Source organism: Chelonia mydas, chromosome 3 (assembly GCF_015237465.2).
Source record: "Chelonia mydas isolate rCheMyd1 chromosome 3, rCheMyd1.pri.v2, whole genome shotgun sequence".
Classification (NCBI taxonomy): domain Eukaryota; kingdom Metazoa; phylum Chordata; order Testudines; family Cheloniidae; genus Chelonia; species Chelonia mydas.
In genome coordinates, this window is record NC_057851.1 from 116,494,096 (window position 1) to 116,517,013 (window position 22,918).

The 22,918-nt window shown below is 42.5% G+C and overlaps 1 protein-coding gene across 2 annotated transcripts in view; it reads right to left on the reverse strand.

Annotated features, from left to right (window-relative positions):
* Nucleotides 1-9,615: 9,615 nt before the first annotated feature.
* The window catches only part of RSPH3 (radial spoke head 3), a 36,234-nt gene continuing 22,931 nt past the window's right edge, over nt 9,616-22,918 (reverse strand). The window contains exon 9 of one of the 2 annotated variants that reach the window (XM_037895081.2): nt 9,616-12,861. The gene's annotated coding sequence lies outside the window, so the exon portion shown is untranslated. Of the gene's footprint in view, nt 12,862-16,580; nt 16,926-22,918 lie in introns of those variants that run through there. The other variant, XM_037895082.2, reaches the window with a different exon arrangement.

Here is a 22,918-nt window from a genome sequence, read left to right on the forward strand (position 1 = left end):
TCCATAAACATATTGGACTAGGGATGTAAATACCCATTTAAAAAGTTAACCAGTCAAACGATTAAAATTATATAGTTTAACCGGTTAACCATTACCCAAGGTAGCTCTGGCGGGCCTGACACGGCAGGAGCTGGGGTTGGGGTCCCGCTGGCACAGCCAGGGTTGGGGCCACTCCGGCTGGGGTTGGGGTCTGGCTGGCCCGGTGTGACCAGTGTTGGGGTCCCTCTGGCCGGCTGGCCCGACATGCCTGGGGCTGCTCCGGCTGGCTCGGACGGGGCTCTGGTCCCTTCTGCTGGCCTGTTGCGGCCGGGGGCTGGGGTCCCTCCAGCTCATGCGGGGCCGCCGGGGTTAACGGTTAAGGTTGGTTAACTGATAAGCCTAATGTTTACCGGTTAACTGGTTAACCTTTTACATCCCTATATTAGACTGTCTGTTAATAGTGAAAGAAATGTAGTGATAAGGCTTATTGTGTTATTTTATTCCTCTTCTACTCTCCCATTAATTTTAACTCTGATGGCATCAAAAAGTGGTTTCATTTGGATTAATTAAAAAGCCCCTATCCTGCTAGGAGCGCTGAGTAGGTGCGCCTCTATTCCCAGGCAGAGCTCATTGCAGAAGTAGGATCTTACTGCTCAATCTTCCAGTCCTAAATATTCAATACATTGACTATTTGTACCAATTTGTTACCTATCTGGCTATTTAAATCAGCTCTCTTTATGGGTGGAAATACCCATAATCCCTCACCCAAAAGGATCTGAATCTTTTCTCTGATCAGTCTCCACCTATCCAGTTAAGTTACATGTATTCTTATCACTCTCGGTACTAAGGTGGCCCCATCGCCATAGTATCAGATTAGGTACTTCCTCTAGGGTGTCTGGCCATTCTTTATTTTAAAGGACATTCCTTATGAAGTCAGAAAGAATGCACTTTATTCCTTGTTTCAGAAATAATCATGCAAAGGATCGTATACTGTGATCCAGTGACTTTATACACTGAACAAAACATTGTTGGGTGTTTCCTTTAAATATAAGCTTTGTCCTACATTTTTCATGTTGTTACTATTTATTTAGTGAATGGTAGGTGATTGCTCTACATCTATCATAATTTGGTTCAGAAATTCCTTTCACGTTCTTTAACCACTCATAAACAGCAATGCCTGCAATCAAATGGTCATGTGATAAAACTACACATTGTCTCATAGTTTCCTTGTGCTCCACCTTTTCAGTCTGTAACCACCTGTTATCCCTTGTCTCTTTGGGGCATGGACTGTCTTTTTGTTCTGTGTTTATACAACACCTAACATAATTAGGTCCTGGGCCATGACTGGAGCTTCTAGACACTACCACAACCTGGGGTGCTGGAACAATTTGTATAGTGGGCATAGGCGCCGACTCCGTGGGTGCTCTGGGGCTGGAGCACCCATGGAGAAAAATTGGTGGGTGCTCTGCACCCACTGGCAGCTCCCAGCCCCGCCCCCCCCGCTCCTGCTTACCTCCACTCCGCCTCCTCTGCAAGCGCACCGTGTGCCCTCTTTTTCCTCCTCCCTCCTAGCGCTTGCGCCGCAAAACAGCTGTTTCCTGTGGCAGGGAGGGAGGGGAGGAGGAGGGGGAATGCAGCGCAATCGGGGAAGAGGCAGGGCCGGGGCGTGGATTTGGGGAAGGGGTCCAATAGGGTCCGGGAGGGGACGGAGTTGGGGTGGGGACTTTGGGGAAGGGGTTGGAATGGGGGCAGGGCAGGGGCAGGGAAAGGGTGGAGTCAGGGCAGGGCCAGGGGCGGGAGGGGCATGAGAACCCACCGGCGCCAGGGAAAATTGGCGCCTATGATAGTGGGGGTGCTGAGAGCCATTGAACCAAACTGTAAACCCTCTATGTGATGGAAACCACTTCAAGTCAGGGGGTGTGGCAGCATCCCCAGGACCCCTTGTTCTAGCACCAATGACCACAACACAAATAAATAGTAATAAACTACATTTCCCAAAAGGTCATGGGCTGAAAGTTCATGCTATCATCCCAGGTATCAGAAGCCAGCCTGGAACTGCAGCTTTCACTGGCTGTTTTTGCATGACAAATTCAAAATTTACAACAAACATAATAAAGTTCCCTTAGCAACCCACCAGTAATTACATTCTATACTAGCCCCTTGGAATTATCCAAAATAACATAAATTGTATAGTTATCCAATTGTTTATTTACTTCCCCCAGACAGAGCAAACCTTCTAAACTCAAAAGTCCTCTGAAAAAGTATATGGTCTTTTAAACATTTCTTTTACTCTTGAAAGGGTAACACTTGCATGTTTCAGGAGCACTCCAGGACTCACCAGAAAACAAAAGAAAGTCTGCTGGCAAGCAAAAGGAACAAACAACCATTCACGAGCACCCCTGTATATATATATATTGGCAATGACCTGGTTTTCCTGTCACACGCATTTCTGCTCCCTTATCCACTCAGTTATCAGACGTAATATTTTAAGTCAGCATTTAGACACAAACAAATGATAACTCCCTAACTGGTTACAGATTCCTATGTCTCGCTCTCCAGATTTTTTTAAAGGAGTAGTCATGTTCCTTTCTTTGTACTCTGTCTCCTTGAACTCTCCCTGGTACAACGGCAGACGGAGGCTGCCAGTTACCACTGCCCTCTACTTGGGTTGTGACTTGTGAATATTGCTGTTGATTTTGCTGCGGGTTAGTGAATAGCCCCTCTCTTTGATATCCTAGCAGTGGCCTGTTTCAACAGTTCAGTGTACACGGCATATTCCTGGTCCAAAAAATAAGCCTTTTTCAAACAAGTTAATTCAAAACATTTAATTAAGTCTTGTAAAAATAATTGCACATAACAGTAACAGATTTTTCTCCTGGATTGAGTTTTGCTATGCTAAATTTGAGTCCACAACAGTACATTTTATTGCCAAGTTATGAACCTTTAAAGTAGGAGTTTATAATGGAAACACTGGCAGACATTAATAGTTGTAATGTGCCCCTGCTATAATAAGCTAATTTATGGGCTGATCCCAAGGGGATTTTGGTTTGAATAAGGAGTTCAGGATCAGACCCTTCAAAACCACTGAAACTTTACAAAATGTAGAATAAAATGTAGTTATACTCTAAATTAATAATGTGTCCCATTGGATCCCTATGCATACAGAGGGCTCTGCAAATGGTGTGCATGTATACTGACAGCTCATGCTTCCAGGGTGTCAATTAGTGTTGCTCTGCAGTTGTAACTGTCCTTGTGTCTTAATAGAGATGCTGCCATGCGTGTCACAGCACAGTGTTCTACCTCTTCCTCAACATGGTAACTGCATTTTAAAAATTATTGGATATTAGTAACCACAACCACTTCTGGTCCCCCCCCCCCTTTTTTTAACTGTTTGATACCTTCCCCATTAACTTCTGCAGTTTATTTTACCAGTAGATATCTGTGGATCTTAGCCCATTCAACACGTTTTTATTAAAAAAGGGGAACAAAATAAATGGCACAAAATTATCAGGGAAAGAATTTGTATTTTCAAACCTCAAAAAGGGTATTATAAATAATAATGGAGATTTTGTAACCTCCCCTCTTCCCCAATTATATAAAGTCCTAATTTAAAACATACTCACTTTTCTGGTCTCATATTTATTCTTTTCAGACCTATTGTTGAAGTTAGTCTTGTCATTTTTCCACATAAATTTAAAAAACAAGCTAATTTTGACTCTTGCCCGCTGGGGAGAAGTATCTTTGTGGTTCTTTACTTGTGGGAGGTGATCAGATACGCCATTGATGGGTGCCAATATAAGAACTTAGATCAGGAGTTCCCAAATTGTGGTACGTGTGCCATTGGTGGCAGTGAGCTTCTTGAAAGTGGTATGCACCATTTTTTTTTTTAAAAAGGGGCTCTCCATTTCAAACAAACAGTCATTGCATGCACTGCCTCTAATACACCAGAAAATGCATAAGAAGCGAAATGTAATCTCCTGGCCACTTTCAGCCATAATGGTGAATAACACTCACTGACCATGCCAGCATAGTAGTTGTATTTAGGGGTGTGGAGACGGGTAACTGTACTGTCCTTTGGTGCACAACAGACTTCCCGCTCGGCCTAGACTTTAGCTGGCACCAAGCTGTACAGCTCGAGCTACTGAGGTGAACTCGTGATGTTTCATATCATGCCACCAGCGCACCTCTCAGCCAAAAAGACACACGTGTGCGGGGCCAGTTCAGAACCCCTGCAAAAGCTGCAGCCGCAGGGAGCCTAAAGGTCTAAGGGCCCCACAGGGGTAGCTGCTGCACAGCAGGAGCTCCCTCTGCACTCTGCCCTGCAGAAGATGCAGCCTGGCCCCTGCAGGGCTGGGAGGCACCAGATGTCTGAGGAATTCTCTCTTGTCTCCACAGTCATAAATAATAATGGCTGCTTCAATGTGTTTCTTTTCGATTCACTATTTGAAAACCTGAGATTTTTAAAGAGGATATTATAATGGAACACTTTAGACTTCCTTAGGCATTTATTTTACTAGAGTCTAGAAATACGTACACCTACTATGGCCTGAAATAAATGTGAAGGAAACAAAAATAAGAGAAGTGTGCATGTGTTACTTCAAACATCAACTTTTAAAGAAAGTGGCATATAAATCAAGATAGATTAGCTCAGATACTGACGTTTTATTGTTGAAGGTCCAGATCCACAAAGGGATTTGCTTTCAGTGGAAATTAGGAGCCTAAATACATTGTTGCTCCGGCTCTAGACCCGAAACCTGTAATGAGAATGGCTTGGGCAGACCCCTGAACTTGTATTGCAAAGATCTGGGACCATATTAGCAATGGGCTAAATTCTGATCATAGTTAAACCCATGCAGCCTTTTTTATTTCTGTGGGGTTGCCTGGGTAGAACCCTGGGCAGAATATGGTTGAGTGTTTTGCTTTGGCACATATCAGTTTGGTATGAATCTTCCATGTAGCCAAAAGGGAGAATTCATCACTTAAAAATAAGTGAATGTTCTTGCATGCTACTACTAATCAAGGCTTGGGTAAACAGATACAACCATAGATTTTAAATATAGGAGTAGAATCCAATTCTACTCTCAGTTTCTCTTAACAATGAGCTCTTTATTAGCCCTTTTAATCAGCGAATCTCACACTGCTTTACAAAGATTAGTATTATCTTTATCTTGCAGATGGGAAAACTGAGGCAGCTGGAAGTTACTGGAGATGGAGGGCAGGGGTGGCATGGGAGAGGAGGGGAGGGTCTGACTGAGGGCAGATTTGGGACCAGAGTGACCTAATTAGTGGTACAAGCTGCTTAGTGCAAAGTATGCTGGATTGTATGGTAGACTAGTAGTCAGATAGAGTTTGGCTTCTATTATGCAAGAGATTTGCCTCAAGAGGGCAGCTCCTGTTCCATCTTTGCTGCCAAAGGAGACACTTTTGATGCACAAATATTCTAGTGCTGATTCCACTGTACAAGTTGCTGGTACTTTCCCAGAGCAGAGGTGAAGTGAAAAAAATGTAATTTTGCTACATAGCACATTGTATAGCCTGATCAAAGTTTACTACTGATTGACAGATTTCTTGTTGCAGACGGCATAACCTCTGTTGCATATGACGTCCTGTATCAAGGGCGATTTGTTTTTAATTTGGAAAAAATCAAGCAATTAACGTCTTCCCTTTAACTTTCATCCAATCAGTATTTCTTTAAAACAGATGATAATGCTGAAAGGGAAACATTTTGGATCTTGATATTTTACTAACATGAGAACAGTACATTCCTAAAACAACTTATGGTGTGTGATGCAGGATTTATAGAGAGGCGTGCATGCTGTAACTCATAGGGGAGACAGGAATGCTGACTCCAAAATGAAATTGGTAAAATATTTGTAGAAATTAGGCAAAATTATCTTATGAAACTGCTACTTATGTTGCAGATAACCATGCAAACAGTGACTTTGGCATCATTGCAGAAGTAATATTTTCATAAGGGTGAGCTGTTCTTGTACAATTGCTTAAACATACAAATATATCTATAGACATGTATCTTGTGTTCAGCTCATTTCTCCTCAGCTGAGCTAAGGTTTATAGTAGGCAAGAAGAAGAAAACTCCTGGTTTCTATTTTAGCTTGGGTTGCCCAGTGTTCCTCTTACTCAGGGCCGGCTCTAGGCACCAGCTTAGGAAGCCGGTGCCTGGGGCAGCAAAAAAGGTAGAGCCGGCCCTGCTCTTACTGCATTTCCTAGATACTGATTTAAGAGCACGTTCCATGTTTGTGCTGCTTTGTACGACTTTCCTTTTAGATGCCTCATCAAGGAACTAGAAGCACTCACACACACCATAAGTTGTTTTAGGAATGTACTGTTCTCATGTTAGTAAAATACTAAGATCCAAAATGTTTCCCTTGCAGCATTTCACAAAAATGTATACTGGCACCAACCCCTAGTTCTGAGATTGGACCCCCTAATTCCATCAGGTCCAAAATCAACAGCTTTTGAGGCACTGGACATGATACAACTAGGAGTATCTGTCCTGCTAAGTTAAGTGCTTATGTAAGCAGAGTCAGGATGAGCTCTACCCTGACATCTGGTGGCGAGTCATGGTGGGTTGTGGAAAAGAACTTCAGGGACTGATCTCATTTGCATAGGCACACCCACCCTGCCTAGATGGTCACTTTGGCTGCTGTAGGAGCCCCAGTTTCTCTGTTATTGGGGTAGGAATAAACTGTTATTATCCTGATTATGTGTATCAAGGACAGTGGAACGGTACTTGGCCTTTTGTTATGATGGAGGGACTCACCATCAACTAAGCAGCACTCGCTAGGCAAGGGTTATGGGTTCCAAAACCCAGTGGAGAGAGAAAGAGAGAAAGGGGCTAGGGATAGGTATTAATACTGGGTGATATGGGCCCCCTGGTGAGGGCCTTACATACTAATTGCACTTCTTCCTTTCTCTACCGTAGAATATCAGAGCTAATTTTGATTCCATTAGGAGTCTAGTTACAGGTTGCTGAGCTGAATTCACTTTGGGCTAATGGTGCACCAGCACTGAGGCTCCCCTACTACAAGCTGAAATCACAAAAGAGCTAAACTTACTAAGAGCTGAAATCACTGAGTGTTGTGTTAAGTAGTGGGAAAGCCTGAAGATATATGGTGGAGCAGTTTGTGGGACGGCTGGCGGAGCAGAGCAGTTTGCGGGACAGCTGGCAGAGCAGAGTGGCTGGTGGAGCAGAGCAGTCTGTCAGATGCCTGGAGCAGCTCATTGGGGCGGCTGACAGAGCGGAGCCCCATGGAGAGGTGGGGCAACCAGCTTTGGACCACGTAAGGTGCCCCTTAGCCCCCCCCATCTCCACCCAGGTTGGGAGGTAAAACTCTGCAGATAAACTTTCGAACTCTGGGGCTGCCCTGACTAGGGACAGAGACTTTTGAGTTGTGGACTTTGGGGACTTTGGGTTGCTGGACTCAAGAACCAAAGGGAAAGGACATGCCCCAATTTACTTGGGGTGGGTTTTTGCTCATGGGTTGTGTTATGAATCCTGTTGGTGGTGTTTCCCCAACATAATGCTACATTGTTTCTCTCTGTTATTAAAAGGCTTTTGCTACACTCAGACTCTGTGCTTGCGAGAGGGGAAGTATTGCCTCTTGGAGGCGCCCAGCGGGGGTGCTATATATTTGTCCCAGGTCACTGGGTGGGGGCTCGAGCCGCTTTTGCATTGTGTTATTGGAATGGAACCCCTAGATACTGAAGCCGGCCCTTGTTGCTGCCAACTCTGATGGGCAGAAGGGTTACACTTATTATATATTTTGATTATTATTATTTAACTGATGACATCATCCTTGGCCCTGCACAAGATCAGGGAAACTGTGGTCCCTGCTCCAAGGAGTTTGCAATCTAGGGACCTGATCCAAAGTTCATGAAGTCAATAGAAAAGTTTCCCCTGACTTTGGCAGGCTTAGGATCGTGCCTTAAGAGCCTATTTTGCCAAGCTTTCTTATAGTTCCTTGCTCCACAAGCTAGTTCCTTGCTCCACAAGTAGTCCCATTCATTTAAATAGGACCACTCATGCAATAAGGCCACAAGCGTACAAGCTGATCTCTGTGGGTCCTATTTGGGGTCCGGTCTGCCCAGGCAGATAATCTTGTGGAATCTGGGCCTGTGATGCTACTTGGCATGTGTAAGAGTGGCAGAATTTTAAATAGTCAGTGATTGAACAACAACAAAAGTGGACTGGGAAACATGGCCGGTGGTGCTACTTAACAGCTTTTGGGGAAAGACAGCAGCATTTTACTGACGTGGGTCAGCATTTGTGGACCTCTTTGAAAAAGCAAGTTTTAAGAAGTTATTGGAATGAGCCATGCACAGTGGGATAAGGAGCTAGACATTTTGTTGAATAAACAGTAACTGTACACAGATTGTAAGGCCAGAAAGGACCACTGTGATCATATAGTTCAGTGGTTTTCAACCTGTGGTCCACAGACTGTCTAAGGGGGTCTGTGAAAGACTGTCATTTCTATAGAACAGTGGTTCTCAATTTACGGTCCGCAAACCCCTGGCGGGGGGGTCTACAGACTATGTCTAAGATTTCCAAAGGGGTCTGCATCGCCATTTGAAATTTTTGGGGGTCTGCACAGTGCAAAAAAGGTTTAAGACCACTGATATAGTCTGATCTCCTGTAGAAAACAGGCCATAGAACATCCCCAAAATAATTCTTAGAGCATAGCTTTTTGGAAAACTTAAAAATTGTCAATGATGGAGAATCCACCATGACCCTTGGTAAATTGCTCCAATGGTTAATTCCCTCACTGCTAAATTTTTTTGCCTTCTTTCTAGTGTGAGTTCGTCTAGCTTCAGCTTCCAGCTATTGGATTGTGTTATACCTGTCTCTACTAAATTGAAGCGACCATTATTGAATATCTGTTCCCCATGTAGGTACTTACAGACTGTAATCAGGTCACCCCTTCACCATTTTTTGTTAAGCTAAATAGATTGAACTCCTTGAGCCTATCACTATAGGCTTTTTCCCCCTAATTCTTTAATCATTATCATAACTCTACACTGAAGCCTCTCCAATTTTTTCAACATCCTTCTTGAATTGTGGGTACCTGAACTGGACACAGTAGTCCAGCAGCAGTTGCTCTAGTGTCAAATATAGAGGTAAAATAACCTCTATTCCTACTCAAGATACCCCTGTTTACACATTCCAGGATTGGATTAGCTCTTTTGGCCAGAGTGTGACACTGGGAGCTCATGTTCAGCTGATTGTCCATCATGACCCCCAAATCTTTTTCAGAGTCACTGCTTCCTAGGCAAGAGTCCCTCGGCCTGTTGGTAAGGCCTACATTCTTTGTTTCTAGATGTGTACATTTACATATAACCATATTAAAATGCATATTGTTTGTTGGTGCACTGCTTACCGAGTGATCCAGATCACTCTGACTCAGTGACCTGTCCTCTTCATTATTTACCACTCCCCCAATTTTTGTATCATCTGCAACCTTTATCAGAGAGAATTTAAAGTTTTTTTTTTCCAGGTCCCTAATAAATGTTCAATAGCGTGAGGCCAAGAACCAATCCCTGTGGGACCCACTAGAAACACACTCAATGATATTTCCCCGTTTACAATCACATTTTTAGACCTATCATTTAAATCCACTGAATGTGTGCCATGTTAATTTTATATCGTTCTAGTTTTTTAATCAAGATGTCATGTGATACCAAGTCAAAGGCCTTACAGAAGGCCAAGTGTATTATATCAACACTATTACCTTTATAACCAAACTTGCAATCTCATCAAATAAAGATATTAAGTTAATTTGATAGAATCTATTTGCCACTAACCCACATTGGTTTGCATTAATTATATTTCCCTCCTTTAATTCTATATTAATCAGGTGCTGTATCAGCCACTTCGTTATCTTGCCAGGAGCAATGTCAGACTGACGGGGCTATAATTACCCAGGTGATTCCATTCACCCCTTTTAAATACTGGCACACCATTAGCTTTCCTATAGTCTTCTGGAACTTCCACAGTGTCCCAAGATTCATTGAAAATCAACATTAATGGTCCAGTGAGCTCCTTAGCCAGCTCTTTTAAAACTCTTGGATGCAAGTTATATGGACCTGCTGATTTAAAAATGTCTGACTCTAGTAGCTACTATTTAACATCCTCGTGAGATGGAAATGGAATGAAAAAGGGTGATATCATCATCACATGATATGACTTTATCATCTTTTTCCCCTCTTCAGGACTCCTTGTCCCAATCTATTCTCCCGACAACCCCAGGTCTGGCTGTTTTGTCTTCTGTGCTCAAATCAGGCAGCTTCCTTCACTGTGTTGCTTGGGCCCAGCAGGGAGAACACAGTAGAGAGAGAATCTGTGCTCTCAATTCCAGTGCCTGGATCCAGCCTAGGGCTGCAATTGCAGGGAAAGTTCAGCTCAGCTCTGGGCTGTATCATGCTCAGTGATGACCAAATCTTTGGTGTTTTTAGTTGCCAAGCTGTAGCTCATTCCTGAGCATGTGCAAACTGCTGTTTTTCATAGGCTTATAACTTGGCCAAATTTGGGCAGACTTTCATAGGAACAGACTTTCACAGGAACAGAGAAAGATCCATCCCTGACACAAAGGCCACCCCCTGCCAAATTTCAAGGCCTTGCTTCAAAGTATGGGGATACCAGAGTTTCTAAAATAAAAAGTTGTCACCATTTTTAATATGGGCAAAACCATATCTATTTCAGTAGCCTCATTCTCAGACGTAGCTGAACCGTTTTGGCTGAAAATTTAAAAAAAAAAAAAAAAAAAAAAAAGGGAGCCTGAGGCAGACATGACATGTAGAATTTCAGCCTGAACAGTTCAAGTCTGGCAAAGATATAAGCAACTGAAAACAGGGTCTTAGAATGGGAAGTGTCGGACAACCTTAGTAATATGTGATGCTACCAGCCTAATCTACAGTATATTCATACACAAAATCTCTGTTGTGCATTAGTTAAGGTTGCCCCACATCTACTATGCCTGACACAAACCCAAGAAAATTACAAGTTAAGTCGCCTAACAGCATATATCTTCTTCTCCACCTATCACTACCACAACTATTGTACATCATATACTACAAGCAAACTGTAACTCTTTTCCCACCCAGGTAGGCCAACCTTCCAGAATGGCCTTTACCAAACTACTCCACCCAAATACACCAGGCTACTTCTTAACTGTCCCCTTCTGCATATTTCCAAGATTATTGGTTATTTTATGTTTGGGGCAGAGGAAAGGAAATGTAGTACAATTTGTCTAATGCCTAATCAGTCAATTGAAGATGCATAATATAGATCATGAAGTCCAGAAAGTGTGTGGTCAGTCGATCTGGGAAAATAGTGTTAAAATCCTATTCATTTAAACGTTCAGATGAATTTATTTCAGTCATAATCATGCATCTGTTGTATTAAAGTTCAATGATATTTTATTGACACGTGTTTGTGGAAAGCAAGTTTTTACATAAATGTCAGTGTTAAGTGTTAACTTAGAACATTCTCATTCAAACAGGGAAAGCTGGCTGGCTGGCTGCCTGGACAAATTATGTTCCTCTTCCACATTACAGCCACTCAAAAGAAGAGAATCAGAAATGGATGCTATAATTTTTTTTTTTTTTTACTTTAAATATAGCATATACAAGTATTGAGATTTTTTTCATTATGTGAACTTTCATAGGATTCATTCTGTGGTTATCTTTAAACTAGTACTGCATTTAAATAGGATGGAATCTGGTTTATCTTAAACATTGGGCACTAACTGAACTATTAGCCGTTGATAACAGAACACTTATCGCTCATACTTCAGGATCAAAGAGAATGGACACTCCTGTTATATTGCACTGTGGAAGTTTTATCGTGGGAGAATTTTTGCAATATATTATCATCATGACTTTTTTTTCACTAATACAATCTGAAAAGTATAAATATGATTACAAGCTTGCACTGTATTCACAAATACTAATTAAGCAGAAATGTCACTGTATCATATAACTGACCTTCTAGGAAAAATGGGTGGATTGCAATTTTTTAGTAACTTTCCAAAATTATTTTCAACCCTCATTAAAGGGGAAAAAGCCAAGCACAGTTGGGAAGAGAAACATCTGAGGCTAACTTTACTGATAATTTGTTAGTTTTGCAACACCATAAACAAGCACGCTCAGTTACATTTCTTTTTTAAAAATGCCATTCATTTCAACTGAAGTTGGCAATACATCTTTTTAGAGTTGAGTGAACTTGCTTTATTTTCCTCATATGCATGTACACACTCCAGGATTTTATTAAGTAACAGAGCAAATGCAGAATGGACTTCAAGGATAAAATGTAATGTATCTGCAATGGATACTTGATTTGGATTTCTTAACAAAAAGGGTACTATAGAACCTTCTTAAGCCAATATTCCTATATTACTGCAATGCATATAGTGAATTCATTAACTCTTTGTATATACAATGTATATTTTTTCATGGTCTGTGTGTATATATAAAATCTCCTCACTGTACTTTCCACTTTATGCATCCGATGAAGTGAGCTGTAGCTCACGAAAGCTTATGCTCAAATAAATTGGTTAGTCTCTAAGGTGCCACAAGTACTCCTTTTCTTTTTGCGAATACAGACTAACACGGCTGTTACTCTGAAACTCTTTGTATAGTAATCCAAGTGTGAAAAGGATTAATACTAAACACTATTTACACATATAATCATGCAGCCACTCTTTCTTTAAGTAAATTTGATATGAAATAAAGCATAAAGCCTGTTAAAAATTTGCAAAAATAAAAATCTTCAGTTTATTGCTCCCTTCTTGGGACGATTTCCTAAACAAATTGAATCTTCTTTTCACAAATGATCAAGAGCAATCTTCTTAGCTACAGCTAAGCCCCCTGTAAAGACATAAAAATCACATTTAATAATAAATCATACTTTGCACTGACATATAATGTTCCACCAAAGGATCTAAAAATAATTTATACATTTTAATGAACCAAGCCTCAACAATCCCAAGAAGTTAGGAAATGACACCATTTTTTAAACATAGAGAAACAGAGGCACACAGAGAATGACTTATTCAGGGTCACTGAGGAAGGCAGTATCGAAACCAGGGGACAAATCCTGGCCCCATTGAAGTCAGTGGCCTGTAGCGTTCAGGCATCACTTTAGGCCCAAAGGGCGTGAAAGAAATACTCAATTCACTGACCAGTTCCACTGCCTCTGCATAAAAGAACATGGCTTCTGCAGCCAGAACTTCCTGTCTGTGAAGCTATGCCACTAAAAGATACAGTCCTCAAATCACATCTTCCTTTCCCAGTCAAACTTAATTATAACAACACTTAATGTGATACAACACACAATTCCAAAATGTATAGCCCACCTGCTAACAAAACTTATTAACAATGTTCAATTAATCTCTGAGGTGCCTTGCACTGTTCCTTGGACTTGTGGAAATCTCCCTTGAAATATCAGTACTACTGTTGACAGGAGATGGTAATTTGTTCTGGTAGTGTTATGTCCTAGGGTTTGGCTGTCTCAACCTGTTGTATTATCTCAACTCACTGCTTCGTATCTCCCTCCCTTCTGGAAATTGGAAAAGGTGTTGCCTACTCCTCAGCATGTGTCTGTCTCATGTGACAAACATTCAGACTGTGGGGCAACCTCACGTGACACTACTGTCACTGATCTCCATCACAGATGAACACGACATCATTTTCAGGAAGTGGTGGCAGTTCCCAGACCCCCAAATCAGGTTGCGTTTTTATGTTTAGCTTTATCTGTCTCTTCATACTTCTGCAAGTCTCCACTTTCTCTGACATCAGCTTCTACCATTACAGGGAGTCAAGTTCTCAGTTTCTGATAAACAATATTGCTATAGATAACAAACCATATTGTATTGCTGCCATCCTGCAACTTAACAGTGCTAAGTACCGATCAGAGTCTGACTCTGCAGCCTTTTTCAGTTGCTATTTTATGATTTTAACACCACTTTCCACCAACCTGTTGGATTGGGGATAATGGGGACTAGTGATTACATGTCTAAACCCAAACTGTACTGTAAACTGCTTAAACCTATGCCCAGTAAGCTGTGGTCCACTGTTTGACATTATTATGTCAGAAATACTATGCCTAGCAAAAACAGATTTGACGTGTACAATCACCTGTTTAGCTGTAGTATCTTCTAGGACTAGGTGCTACAATAATACAGATAATAAATAATAATCATAATAGTAAAACAATCTCAATGAAATTAGAGTAAGTTTAAAACAAATATATTATTTTTTCCAACCAACATAAACATATATCTATGACTACTTTGCTCCCATGGGGCATTTTTTCCTATGCCATTAACATGGGGGTTCATTTGCTTGGTATGGCCTGTATTTCTGGTATATGGAACAAGCCTTGACAGTTTCCTCAATGCTGCTGTTCATTTGAGGCTACTATAAAATGTCTCTAGGCCTTCTCTTAGATTTTTCAGTCCCTAAATGACCTTCATGTATCCTTTTAAAAATATTTTTTTTCTAACACCTTAGGTACCACCATCCTGGTATCTTTAAACAAAATCCCATTTAGGACTGAGTGCTCCCCCATGAATTGGTGACAGGGGCTGGGAACATGCTGTCCTAGCCACACGGTTGAGCTGTTGCTCTGGCAATCACAGTCCACATTTTGTCTGAGACTGAACAGTGTTTCTTTTTTCTTTTTTTCTTTCTTTTAAACCAAACTGAGATGAACAATGTCTAGCTCTGGACTTTGCTCCACTGTATTTTTGTCAAATGCTCTAGAGGGTATGTCTGCAACCCCCAAATCTCTCCCAGGTTTCACAGAAATGTAGGGCTGAAAGGGAACTCAAGAGGCCATCAAATCCAGCTCCTTGCACTGAGGCAGAACCAAGTAAACCTAGACTCTTTATAACAGCACTTAACATGCTGTTAACATGCTGTCCCCCCCCAGTCTTCTTTTCTCAAGACTAAGGATGCCAGGTTTTTTTTTAACCTTTCTTCATAGGTCAGTTTTTCTAATAATTTTATCATTTTTGTTGCTCTCCTCTGGACTCTCTCCAAGTTATCCATATATTTCCTAAAGTGTGACATCTAGAATTGGATACAGCACTCCAGCTGAGGCCTCACCAGTGCTGAGTAGAGCAGGACAGTTACCTCCCATGTCTTACATGTGACATTTCTGTTAATACACCCCAGAATAATATTAGCCTTTTTCCCAATTGCATCAAATTGTTGGCTCATATTCAATTTATGATCCACTATCATCCCCAGATCCATACTGGCTATTATTTATAACCCTATTATCCTTTCGGTGCTTACAAACTGATGGTTTAATCATTTATTCAGTATCTTTCTGTAACGATGCTGGTTCTGACGGGACTCAACTGAGAGTGCCAATTCAGGACAAATTGCTTAGAGCAGGGCAGTTACAGCCCAAGGCTGGGGTTTCTATGCACACCAAGGCAAACCAAACCAGCCAAACAGAGAAGACTTTAGTTTTACCCCACTGGTTAACCATAAAAGTCACACAAGCAATTCCCTTAGACATTCCAGTTTCCCAGTATCAGCACCAGTGCCACTCGTTATGGGGACAGATGGTTATGAAAACCAGTACCCCAGTAAAAGAAAAAATGTTCTCTCGATCCCAAAGGACCAAGCCCCAGACCCAGGTCAATAAACAAGTTAGATCTTACCTACAAATCACGCTGTTGCCAATCCTTTAGAATCTAAAATCTAAAGGTTTATTCATAAAAGGAAAAAGATACAGATGAGAGCTAGAATTGGTTAAATGGAATCAATTACATACAGTAATGGCAAAGTTCTTGGATCAGGCTTGCAGCAGTGGTAGAATAAACTGCAGGTTCAAATCAAGTCTCTGGAGTACATCCACAGCTGGGATGGGTCTTTCAGTCCTTTGTTCAAAGCTCCAGTGTAGCAAAGTCCCTCCAGAGGTATGAAGCAGGATTGAAGACAAGATGGAGGAGCTGCAGCAGCTTTTTATATTCTCTTGCCACGTGGTCTTTCTTTGTTCCAAAGACAAGCTGTCCATCACATGGCATGGAAAAACCTCAGAGTTCTGTCCATAGGCATGTCCCTGCATGCCTTGTTGAGTCCCAAGGCATGTCTGCCTTCTCTCAATGGGTCAATTGTAGCTCACGAAAGCTTATGCTCAAATAAATTTGTTAGTCTCTAAGGTGCCACAAGTACTCCTTTTCTTTTTGCAGATACAGACTAACACGGCTGCTACTCTGAAATTGTATAGCTGATGGTCCTTAATGGGCCATCAAGCAGGCTAGGCAGAGCTGACACCAACTTGTCTGGGGTGTCACCCAGAAGCATAGCACAAGTTTGAACTACAGACAGTATAGAGCTAATATTCATAACTTTAACTACAAAAATGATACACACAGATAGAATAATCATAACCAGCAAACCATAACCTTGTCTGAGACACCTTATTTGATCCCCTTTATACAAGATTTGGTGCCACTACAGGACCTTTGTTGCAACAATGTTCTTTACGGTCCCAGTTCAATTCAATAACGTCACACTTTCCAAGTATCAAAGTTAGGCTGATAGGTCTATAATTCTCTGGGTCCTCTCTGTTTCTCTTTTTAAAAGATAGGTCCTTAACAATTTGTCCATATTTCCTTTTTTTTTTTTTTTTTTTTTTTTTTTTGGAGGATTCCTTTTCATTTTTCAGGTCATTAAAAAGTTCCTGATGGAGCATATTGGCATCTTACTATTCTTCTGATCTTTCCTTCGCATTGGGATAGTTTACAGTTGTGCATGTAATATTGTCTCCTTGAGAAACTGCCAGCTCTCCTGAACTCCTTTATTCCTTAGATTTTAATTCCCATGGGAGCTTACAATCCAGTTCTCTAAGTTCATTAAAATCTGCTTTTCTGAAGTCAGTTATCCTTATTCTGCTGCTCTCACTCCTTCCTGTCCTTAAAATCATAACATATATGATTTCATGGTCACTTTCATCCAAACTGCCTTACACCTTCAGATTCACAACCAATTCCTTCCTGTTGGTCACTCACGATCAAATCTAAAATGGCTGTCCTCCTTGTTATTCCTCCACTTTCTGAAACAAAAGTTGTCCTGAATTTTAAGGATTTACAGGAATTTTGTGCTTTACTGTATTACTTTTCCAACAGATGTCTGGGTATTTAAATTCCTGCATTACTACAAGATCTTGTGTTTTGGATATTTCTGTTGTTTGTTCTAAAAATGGCTCATCCACCTCTTCTTTCTGATTTGGTGGTCTATAGTAAACTCCTACAATGATGTCACCCCAGTGTTTCCCCCTTTTATCTTTACCCTTTCTAGTCAATTTGCAAATCATACATTTGTAATTGAAAATATAATCTCTGTATTCTTGGGGTAGGAGAGGGTGTTTGCCAGCTCCATTTTGGCAATAGTAATAAATCATTTATGGTTAATTTCAACTAAAAAAAAGGACCCGAAACTTTTTACAACAAAGTACTAAAGGAAAAGCCTCTTTCTTTATATGAGTATACTGACACTCCCGTTTTTGTTAGCATGTATGATGCATAAGCCACGCATCTCCAGTTGACTACACTGTTATAAGAGGACTGTGTCACTACCCTTTCTGGAGGCACCGATGGACAACTTAGTCTTGTGCTTACTGTCATAATATCTCCTGACTGAGTCATCTTTAATTAACTCCTTCAGTTTCTCAAACTCACTATTAAGATTTCATTCCATGTCCATTGGACATCTTTGCACAGTAGCACTTCCAGGTTGCTGGTTTGAGTAGTTATATGAGGCAAAAATTTCCCTACATAGTACACCATTCCAAGGAATCTTTGTACCCTTTCCTGTTCTGTTGGGACAGATGTGTTGGTGATGGCCTCACTCAACATTACTGTGATCTACCTATACATGTTGCTGTGTTAATGTATCTTGCAGGTATGCTATTTCCATAATATGGAGTTTACATTTTTGTTTGTTTAGCATTAGCCAAGCAGCTCTGGCTCTTCCTAGAACTGCCTGGAGCCCTTTGGTCATACTCTTCTAGTGTAAACATCTTGTATCTTCCATCTTGTATCTACCTTGGGTGCTGAACACACCCCAAATGGCAGTATGCGGAAATAGTGTCTCCCAAAGGAAGTGCTGAATGAGGACAAATGTGTACTCTGTTTTTCTAAGGCCACCTGCCAAAACCCTGCTGACACATCAGCAGAGAAAAGTACTTGGTATCAGCCATCTGGTGCTTGCAAACTCTTGCAAAGTGATGAAGCCAACTGCAATTCTTGCATCTTTTCCCATATGCTGAGCATTGTCCTGGCTTGTGCTGTTTGTTACAACACGTGTAGCTCCATGTGCTATTGTTTTTGCATGATTCTGACTTTGAGCTCTATGTGCCTTTTTGCCTCAGGTCTCTTTTTTTGTGGTATTTTGGATTCTCTATCATGTCTACATTGTCAGAGCACTGTCCATCCTCCATAAGGTTCATTCTTATGTTGCTTGGCAAATTCTAATGGCCTTGTCAAGGGTTAATTCTGCTTCTCCCAGTAGTCTCTCTCTGAGATTTTCGTTCCAGATTCCAATCTCAATCTGGTCTCTTATTGGGGACAGAATTGCAATATTGGCTCTTCAGACTTAGGATATGTCTACACAGCAAAAGCTGTGCAAAGACTAGCCCACCCAAGATGGGCTGAATCTAGCTGCTGTGAATAACAGTACCAATGAAGACAGTGCAGTGCAAGCTTCAGGGTGGAGAGCACAAGCCTGGCACAGAGCCTTAGTACATACTTGGCTTGCTGGCTTGCTCTGAAGCTCGCACTGGTCTGTTGTCACTGCTAATGCTACCTGTACTAGTTAGATTCAAGCTAGCTAGGATAGGCTTGCCTTTGCACATCTTGTGCTTTGTAGATAAACCCTTAGAGCAGTGGTTTTAAAACTTTTTTTCTGGCGACCCAGTTGAAGAGAATTGTTGATGCCTGTGACCCAACGGAGTTGGGGATGAGGGGTTTGAGATGTAGTAGGGGCTCAGGGCTGGGGAAAAGGGTTTGGGTGTGGGGGTGAGAGCTGTGGGGTGGGGCCGGGGATGAGTGGTTTAGGGTGCAAGAGGGGGATCCGGGTTTGTGGGGCTCAGGACTGGGGCAGGGGGTTGGGGTGCAGGAGAGGGTCAGGGCTCTGGGCTGGTGGTGCAGGCTCTGGGGTAGGGTCAGGAATGAGGGGTTTGGGGTGCAGGAAGGGGCTCTGGGTTTGGGGGGCCTCAGGGCTGGGGTAGGGGATTGGGGCGTGGGCTTACCTCAGGTGGCTCATGGTCAGTGGCGCAGCAGGGGTGCTAAGTCAGGCTTCCTGTCTGTCCTGGCACCGTGGACCGCACTGCGCCCTGGAAATGGCCAGCAGCAGGTCCGGCTCCTAGGCGGAGGAGCGCAAGCGGCTCTGTGTGGCTCTCACCCGCAGGCACTGCCCCCCCCCAGCTCCCATTGGCCAGTTCCTGATCAATAGGAGCGCGGAGCCAGTGCTTGGGGCGGGGGCAGTGCGCGGAGCCCTGTGGCGCCCCCCCCACAAGCTGGACCTGCTGCTGGCCGCTTCTGGGGTGCAGCGTGGTGTCAGAACAGGTAGGGACTAGCCTGCCTTAGCCGGGCAGCACCAACGATGGGACTTAATGGCCCGGTAGTTGGTGCTGACCAGAGCTGCCATGACCCAGTGCCAAGTCACAACCTGCAGTTTGAAAACTACTGCCTTAGAGCAGTCAAACTTTTTTTAATAGTTTCACTTTCCTTTTGTATTCTCAGGTGAAAAATTTTCCTCATGTTTCATTGTTATGTGGAGTGCAAAACAGCTCACATTTTTGTAATACAGTTTCATAGTAAGCTTTCTGTGCCTGAGTTAATTGAAAACTGTTGAACACATCAAGTGCATTGGAACCTGCTATTGTCAGAAAAAAAGACTACCTTCTGAATGTCTTCCTTATCAATTGCACCCATTGCTTGCAGATACAGAGTGAAGTTCTGTTTAAATTTCTTTCAATTATTTTCCACATTTCAGCAAATTTCATCTTTGATGGAGGTTTTAGATGCTCCATTAGAATAACAGAATCATAGAATATCAGGGTTGGAAGGGACTTCAGTAGGTCATCTAGTCCAACCCCCTGCTTAAAGCAGGACCAATCTCCAACTAAATCATCCCAACCAGGGCTTTGTCAACCCTGACCTTAAAAACCTCTGAGGACGGAGATTCCACCACCTCCCTAGGTAACACATTCCAGTGCTTCACCACCCTCCTTGTGAAAAAGTTTTCCCTAATATCCAACCTAAACCTCCCCCACTGCAACTTGAGAACATTACTCCTTGTTCTGTCATCTGCTATCACTGAGAACAGGATAGATCCATCCTCTTTGGAACCCCCTTTCAGGTAGTTGACAGCAGCTATCAAATCCCCCCTTATTCTTCTCTTCTGCAGACTAAATAATCCCAGTTCCCTCAGCCTCTCCTCATAAATCATGTGCTCCAGCCCCCTAATCATTTTTGTTGCCCTCTGCTGGACTCTCTCATTTTTCCACATCCTTCTTGTAGTGTGGGGCCCAAAACTGGACACAGTACTCCAGATGAGGCCTCACCAATGTTGAACAGAGGGGAATGATCACGTCCCTCGATCTGCTGGTAATGCTCCTACTTATACAGCCCAAAATGCTGTTAGCCTTCTTGGTAACAAGGGCACACTGTTGACTCATATCCAGCTTCTCGTCCACTGTAACCCCTAGGTCCTATTCTGCAGAACTGCTGCCTAGCCATTTGGTCCCTAGTCTGTAGCAATGCATGGGATTCTTCCGTTCTAAGTGCAGGACTCTGCACTTGTCCTTGTTGAACCTCATCAGATTTCTTTTGGCCCAATCCTCTAATTTGTCTAGGTCCCTCTGTATCCTATCCCTACCCTCCAGCGTATCTGCCACTCCTCCCAGTTTAGTGTCATCTGCAAACTTGCAGAGGGTGCAATCCACGCCATCCTCCAAATCATTAATGAAGATATTGAACAAAACCGGCCTCAGGACGGACCCTTAGGGCACTCCACTTGATACCGGCTGCCAACTAGACATGGAGCCATTGATCACTGCCTGTTGAGCCCAATGATCTAGCCAGCTTTCTATCCACTTTATAGTCCATTAATCCAGCCCATACTTCTTTAACTTGCTGGCAAGAATACTGTGGGAGACCGTAACAAAGCTTTACTAAAGTCAAGGAATAACACGTCCACTGCTTTCCCCTCATCCACAGTTATCTCGTCATAGAAGGCAATTAGGTTAGTCAGGCATGACTTGCCCTTGGTGAATCCATGCTGACTGTTCCTGACCACTTTCCTCTCCTCGAAGTGCTTCAAAATTGATTCCTTGAGGACCTGTTCCATGATTTTTCCAGGGACTGAGGTGAGGCTGACTGGCCTGTAGTTCCCAGAATCCTCCTTCTTCCCTTTTTTAAAGATGGGTACTACATTAGCCTTTTTTCAGTCATCCAGGACCTCCCCCAATCGCCATGAGTTTTCAAAGATAATGGCCAATGGCTCTGCAATCACATCCGCCAACTCCTTTAGCACCCTCGGAGGAAGTGCTTCCGGCCCCATGGACTTGTGCTCATCCAGCTTTTCTAAATAGTTCTGAACCACTTATTTCTCCACAGAGGGCTGGTCACCCCCTTTCCATAGTGTGCTGCCCAGTGCATTAGTCTGGGAGCTGACCTTGTTCGTGAAGACAGAGGCAAAAAAGCATTGAGCACATTGGCTTTTTCCACATCCTCTGTCACTAGATTGCCTCCCCCATTCAGTAAAGGGCCCACACTTTCCCTGACCACCTTCTTGTTGCTAACATATCTGTAGAAACCCTTCTTGTTACTCTTAACATCCCTTGCTAGCTGCAACTCCAGTAGTGATTTGGTCTTCCTGATTTCATTCCTGCATGCCTGAGCAATATTTTTAAACTCCTCCCCAGTCATTTGTCCAATCTTCCACTTCTTGTAAGCTTCCTTTTTGTGTTTAAGATCAGCAAGGATTTCACTGTTAAGCCAAGCTGGTCGCCTGCCATATTTACTATTCTTTCTACACATCGGGATGGTTTGTTCCTGCAACCTCAATAAGGATTCTTTAAAATACAGCCAGCTCTCCTGGACTCTTTTCCCCTTCATGTTATTCTCCCAGGGGATCCTGCCCATCAGTTCCCTGAGGGAGTCAAAGTCTGCTTTTCTGAAGTCCAGGGTCCGTATTCTGCTGCTCTCCTTTCTTCCTTGTTCAGGATCCTGAACTCGACCATCTCATGGTCACTGCCTCCCAGGTTCCCATCCACTTTTGCTTCCCCTACTAATTCTTCCCTGTTTGTGAGCAGCAAGTCAAAAAGAGCTTTGCCCCAGTTGATTCCTCCAGCATTTGCACCAGGAAATTGTCCCCTACACTTTCCAAAAACTTTCTGGATTGTCTATGCACTGCTGTATTGCTCTCCCAGCAGATATCAGGTTATTTTCTTAAATTTCTATTGACTCATGGTGTCCAGGAATCACTCTTGGCCCAACATGCTTGAAAGAGATACAGTTGGAACTTGTCCTTGAATAAAGAGTATCTGCAAAACCGAACATGGAATTCTGCAGACCCCTTCCTATGTCTTCCTATCTCTGAAGCTAAACCACTTAAAGGTACAGTTCCCAATCCCTAGGCGATAAAACGATGGTAATCTACCAAAAGACTAAAATGGAATACTGTCTGTTGATTGTTGTTAAAGCTTAACAAACAAAGGGGTTTTTACAGCATAGACAATCTTTAAAAAACTACTCAAGATTCTGCTGTCCTGGCTTTGAACTCAAATATCCAATACTGTACATACATCAGTGTTTTTCTCAACTATTGAGCAGTCAGTTAAGCAGCATGCATTCAAACATGCAGTAGCTCAAATTGTGGTTGGTGGGTCCTGGAGAATTGG